General features: G+C 45.7%; 1 long non-coding RNA gene across 1 annotated transcript; it reads left to right on the top strand.

Moving 5' to 3' along the window:
• Positions 1-1,450: 1,450 nt before the first annotated feature.
• On the top strand, positions 1,451-3,964 carry LOC121103702. Its single transcript, XR_005835893.1, has 2 exons — positions 1,451-1,933; positions 3,106-3,964. It is a non-coding gene; the product is annotated as an uncharacterized LOC121103702 (long non-coding RNA).
• The last annotated feature ends 2,548 nt before the right edge of the window (positions 3,965-6,512 follow it).

The following is a 6,512-nucleotide window of genomic DNA, read 5'->3' on the forward strand; positions in this document are numbered from 1 at the left end:
GGCCGCTCTTCACATACCTCTCTTCCCTGGATTCAAGTTCTCAAACTTCCATGTGTGTAAGAGTCACCCGAGGCACTTGTTAAATACGGACATTCTGATCCAGGGGAATCTGTCTTGTTGTGTAGTACCAACGGGATTCCTAGACCAGATTCCACTTTGAGAAATGCTGGGAAGGCCTGACTTAAGGGTCAACTCCTCCGTGAACATTTCCTTTGTCACTGCAGCCCTCAAAACCTGTAGCATTATGAACTGCTTGACTTGTAGTCCCCTATGTGACCGATTTATCATGATGTAACTTACAAGCAAGCAGCATGTTGCAAAGTAAACAAGGACTTCAAATACGAAGTTTTGCTTTGGGGCCCTGTTGTCCGTGAGAAAACTTCCCCGAAGTTTCCCAAATCAGAAATGTGAGGAGCAAAGATGTAAGAGTGAAGATTAGCAAGTTCCTGGTGTCCCCCCAAATCACAGAGTTTCTATCCAAGGAGGGACAGTTCCCTTGCTGGGGGCCGGGAGCGTTTCTTCAACAGTAAGTTGCAGTTTCCCAGAGAGGCAGTTAGGAATAAGAGGCAGGGAAAGCCCATTCAGAGAGCCAAGCAACTGATTTGCATATGCGTGTTGGGAACACGGTTGTTTGGAAGCTGGGGAAAGTGGTAAGCCTTGCTTTGTTACTATCACACTTCCTATGGCTGTCTGCCTCCCTCCTTTTTACTTTTTCCTTCTCACTTTTTATTTTGAAAATGTTCAAACCCACAGAAAAGTTAAAAACGGAGTACAATGCCTACCAGTCCGCCCTTCAGCTGGATTTCAGTGACTAACACTGTGCCCCATCTGCTTTATCTCTTCGTGTGTATGGCACCACGTGAAGGGAAGTAGTACACACTTCATCCCTAAATACTTCAGCCCACAGCTCCTAAGAATGACATTTGCTTACAAAACCCAAATACCATGATCACACCTAAGAAAATTAACCTTAGTTCAGGAATCTCGTACACGGTGTACTTTACAGATTTCTATAGCCTTTGAAATATTTTTTCCTGCCTCTGATCTCGAATACAAAGTTCATGCATTGTGGTTGGTTGTTTTATTTCTTTCATTTTTTAAAAAAAAGATTTTATTTATTTATGTGTCAGAGACAGAGAGTGAGCACAAGCAGGGGGAGCGGCAGGCAGAGGCAGAGGGAGAAGCAGGCTCCCCGCTGAGCAGGGAGCTCGATGTGAGACTCGATCCCAGGACTCTGGGATCAAGACCTGAGCTGAAGGAAGACGCTTCACCGACTGAGGCACCCAGGCGCCCCTCTTTCATCTTTTTTTTTTAAGATTTTTTTTTTAATTTATTTATTCGACAGAGAGAGAGACAGCCAGCGAGAGAGGGAACACAAGCAGGGGGAGTGGGAGAGGAAGAAGCAGGCTCATAGCGGAGGAGCCTGATGTGGGGCTCGATCCCATAACGCCGGAATCACGCCCTGAGCCGAAGGCAGACGCTTAACCGCTGTGCCATCCAGGCGCCCCTCATCTTTTTTTAACGTAGAACTATGCTGTGTCCAGTATAGGACCCAGTAACAATGTGTGGTTATTTACATATAAATTAATTAAAATTAAGTACATTTAAAAATCAGCTCATCAGTCATCCTGGCCAGATTTCGAGGTGCTCAGGTGCCACACCTGGCTAGCGAAGAGCCTAGAGGTAACTGTTTCCACCGTCCCAGACAGTTCTGTCAGACGGCATCAGTCTGTAATCTTTTTTTGCTTTTCATAACATTGACTTTCTTTTTAAAGAGTCCAGGCCATTGTCTTGTACACAATCTCACAGTGTGGATTGTTTGTTTTTTCAAGGTTAGATTCTGGAAGAACATTTTTTGGCCAGAGCCCTACACAGAGGATGTATTCCATCACTACTTGCAGGTGCCTGCTGGGGACACCTACAGTATGAATCGGTAAGTACTTGCGAAAGAGGTGACCCAGCACCAGGCAATCACCTGAGGACTCGGGAGCTTGACGTCAAATAGAAGAGCAAAGGGTTCGGACACCTGCGTGGCTCAGCCGATGAAGCTCAGGTCATGGTCCCAGGGTCCTGGGATTGAGCCCCACATTGGGCTCCCTGCTCAGTGGGGAGCCTGCTTCTCCCTCTGCCTGCCCCTCCCCCTGCTTGTGCTCTCTCTGTCAAATACATAAAATCCTAAAAAAAAAAAAAAAAAAAGAGCAAAGGGTTTATATGGTCTCCAGAGCCTCCACCACTGTGCCAGGATAGAGAGGAAAATGCTTTGTGACCTAAAATGCAGCCTGAAGTGACACAGCAAGTGGCCCAGCAGCGGGGGGGCGGGGGGGTGTACAGACCCAGGGAAAGGTGACACCATGGGGCTCTGGCTGTTCCTCGGCCCCAAACGCCATGCTCCTTTAAATAATCATAACTATGGGGACACCTGGGTGGCTCAGTTGGTTAAGCAGCCGACTCTTGATTTCACCTCAGGTTCTGATCTCGGTGGGGAAGTGGTCCTGGGATGAGCCCTCCCCCTCCCCACCATGTAGGGCTCCACGCTCAGTGGGGAGTCTGCTTGAGGATTCTCTCTCTCTCTGCCCCTCCCCCTGCTTGTGCATGCACTCTCTCTCAAAGAAATAAATCTTATAAGGAAATAAATAATCCTAACTTTTTGGTGATTGCTTTGGGCACAGGAAGCAGCTTGGTGAGGTGCCTGTGACCCAGCTAAGCATTCAGCCGGAAGGCTTCACACCGAGGTCCCCTAGGGAACCCTCTAGAGAGAGGCTGGGAGGCTCAAAGAGCAACGTGCCGCTCATTCCTCCACGGGCTTGTGCCCTGAGTCTGGGGTTAACTTTGCACCTGGGTGCATCAAGGGAAAACACCGAACTCTAGTTTTTACAGTTTTGTTGCCACATTTGCCTCCTTGAAAGGATCCCCTCCCTTCCACTGCAAATAAGGACCAGGGAAAGAAGATAGAAAAAGGGCAGAAGCCAGAGGGGAAATTTTGGTTTAAAGAACTGAGGGTGTGGTCCCAACTGTCCATGTGGCTCTGGGGAAGTCGCTTAGGTAAAATGAAGGTGTTCCCTTCCAACACAAATGATTCTGTTCTAATTTTCTGTGTCTTTTTAGCTCTGCGAGAGGGGAGGAAGGCAGAGATGATTGTACCTAAAGGCCATCCTTCGCTGCCCACCAACAATCCCTGCCTCTCCACCGAGACTTGGAAATACTATTGTGTCCGTAGCTCTCTCGGAGTTAAGCTCTAACATGATCATTAATGAGAAGTCCCCAGGCAGGAGACTGGCTGAAGGCATCTGCAGGGAAGTGGGTCAACCTCAGAGGCAGAGAGAGGAGACTCGGACAGTATGCTGGCCCCACCTCTTTGGGCTCGGTCTGGTGGACACCAGAATCTTCGGGGAATATCTGGCTGGCTGCCAGGTATCCCTATTATGGAGACTTGTGCCACTGAATAACTAGACCTGGTACCATTATATCTTCAAGTTCTAAAACTAACTTGTCCGTTAGGATTCTAACCTCCCTGGGTACCTTCTGATCACCTGGCTTCCCGTGTAGCTTGCCCCAGGGAGCGAATGTGCTGGGTAGGCGGACATGTCTGTTGGGCCCATTTGGTCTTAGGCACAGGCCTGAATGAGTTTGTGGGTCCAAGTCAACCTCCCTGAGATGATTTCTGGAAGGGAGTGAGTTTCTGAGCCTCTGAGGATGAAGCCAGGCTCAGGGGCAGGTGTGTTCACCCCGTGGAGACCTATCCGTGAAGCCAGCGGGTCCTCCTCACTGCACAGCTCTGTCCGACTTCAGCCGCACCCGTGTCACTGATGAGTGAGACCCAGGACAGACCTGGGTCTGTTAGCTTCTTGATTCACTAGTCCTTCCTATCATCCCAAACGCTGTATTCTGAGTATTTCTCTTCTCATTTTGCTATACCACCAACTCAATTGACATTAGATAATAATAATAAAAGCTTCTGTTTATTGAATCTTCTGTGTGCCCAACAGCCCCACGAAGAAGGCATTATTGTCCTATTCTATAAATGGGACAATTGGGGGATCAGAAGAGGCTAATTATGACCACCAGCTGAAAGAGGTGGGATTCAAATCTTTGTCTGTGTATCTCTAAAGCTTGTGCTTATTATTATTATTTTAAATATTTTATTTATTTATTTTTGAGAGAGAGAGTGTGCGTGTGCGTGAATGAGCAGGGGGAGAGGCAGAAGGAGAAGGAGACTCCCTACTGAGTGGGGAGCCGGGGATGCGGGACTCAATCCCACGACCCTGGGATCATGACCTGAACTGAAGGCAGATGCTTAACCAACTGAGCCACCCAGGCGCCTTAATTGTTATTATTTTAATAATTAAGCTCCATGAGGAGACTTAGGGAGACTTCCCAGAAGAAGAGTTTTCTAAGTTGCCTCATTCTGAAAGTGGACATGGGGATTCTTACTTATTGAGGTCAAAGAGGAAGAATCTGCCTTGCTTGGAGAAGCAGCCTGGCGATCATGCCCAGTGGGAGCAGGAGAATTCCAGTGATGCCCTAGGATGTCCCAAATGATCCTGACCGCCATCTTTGACCCGGATACAGGAAGAAGATAACCCAGATTCTAAGCAGAGCAAGACGTACGGAACGTAGAAGCACAGGTGGGCACACGATGACTTGTTCTGTCCTCCACAGCTTGGGAATTACAGGGAGAAGGATCAGTGGCTCCTGCGCTCCAAGCTTCCCCCAGGAGTACCTCAGGCCTTGGGGACATTTTTCCACCCCAACCTTCCTGAACCTAGACAGAAGGACGGTTTGGATCTTGGCCTGGCAATCAGGAGATCTTAGTAAATATTTCATATTTAACAGGGTATTTATTCTTTTGAAACTTTAGTTTTTCTTTCCACAGAGTTCTTTCTTTTTTGTTTTCTTTTATATATTTTTTAAAATTCAAATTCAAGTTAGTTAACATACAGTGTAGTATTGGGTTTCAGGAGTAGGATTTAGTGATTCATCACTTACATACAACACCCAGTGCCCATTGCATCAAGTGCCCTCCTTGATGCCCGTCCCCCGGTGACCCCATTGCCCCACCAACTCCCCTCCGGCAACCCTCAGTTTGTTCCCACAGTTGAGTCTCCTATGCTTTGCCTCCCTCTCTGTTTTTATCTTGTTTTGTTTTCCCTTCCCTTCCCCGATGTTCATCTGTTTTGTTTCTTAAATTCCACATACGGGTGAAATTACATGGTATTTGTCTTTGACGGATTTATTTCGCTTCTTTTCACAGGTTTCTAGCTCTTAAAAACCAAACACTTCATTTCTGAATAATCTGTGAGGTAGTCAACAACTTTAGTAATGTACTTGAAACTCACACGTGACCGTCAGTGGCAGAGTGGAGGACAGAAAAACATGCGGTAGTCCCAGCCGACCGCAACCTAGAGCTCCCTTAACGCAACGTTCTTTATCTACTTCTTCAGCATTCCTTTGATAGGAGTTAAGAGAAAATAATTTCAATAATGTTCAAAATAAGGGATTTTTTTTTTTGCCATGCACGGAGTATGACATAACATTTAAACTCATTTGGAATTATTTTAACTTTTTTTAAAAAGTCACCAATAGCTCGACAGTATTAGTCACTCACACTTAACTAAACGTGAATATTGCCATAAAGTCTTTCAAATTATGGTTAAAAAAATCTTTTCTGGCTGGCCAAACTGTTCTCACTTTTCTGCAATTTCTGTTTTCTTTCAATTTGTTTGTTTGTTTTTAATTTCCCGAAGCCAGTCATTTTCTTGGGAACCACATGAAAAGATTTTATATCTAGATAACGTAATAAAATGCAGTATAGTGCGGTCAGCAGCATGATACTGTCCATTAGTCAGTTTCTGGATTTTAGCTGAAGGAGAGCGGATTTCAGGAGACTGTCCTCTGGTGCTGGCGGATCTCAGGGTTGGTGTTGTTGCCTGTAATTATGTTGCAAAGATACCATCAGGGATAGACTGGCGCCTGGGAGGCATGTTTTTAAATGTCCACTGGAAGATACTATCTATTTCAGTAGACAATTAGCATTGGGCGGTAATGTAAGTTGTCTCATGGGCAAAATTGAGATAACAGGCACCATATTTCTGATCATTTCAGCAATGCCTTTGTGTTCTCTATATAGGGCACCTTGGGCAGCTGTTCCATCTGGCTCTAGGCGTGGTAGGAAGGCACTGGGCTGAGAGAAACCTGGGTGTGAATATATGACCTTGGGCAAGACACTTAACTCCTCTGAGACTCAGTTTCTCTCTCGTAAAAGGATGATAACATCAGTTTTTCAGAGTTATTAGAAATAATATTGAAGTTGCAAATGAGGCCATTATTATTTAAAAGTATACGGTATAGTATAATATACTGTGGGCAAACATACAAATAATAATTAACAAGCAATTATCCTCTTTCTGTTAGCCCTTAATAAATCTTATTAACATAGTGCTTCTTTGAAGAGTTAGTCCGAGAGCCCAGGCCTGTTAGAAAACACTGATTTCTTAAATGTCCTCACCAAAAAA

The sequence above is a fragment of the Ursus maritimus genome, unplaced genomic scaffold (genome assembly GCF_017311325.1).
Source record: "Ursus maritimus isolate PB19 unplaced genomic scaffold, ASM1731132v1 scaffold_2, whole genome shotgun sequence".
In the NCBI taxonomy this organism is placed as follows: Eukaryota; Metazoa; Chordata; class Mammalia; order Carnivora; family Ursidae; genus Ursus; species Ursus maritimus.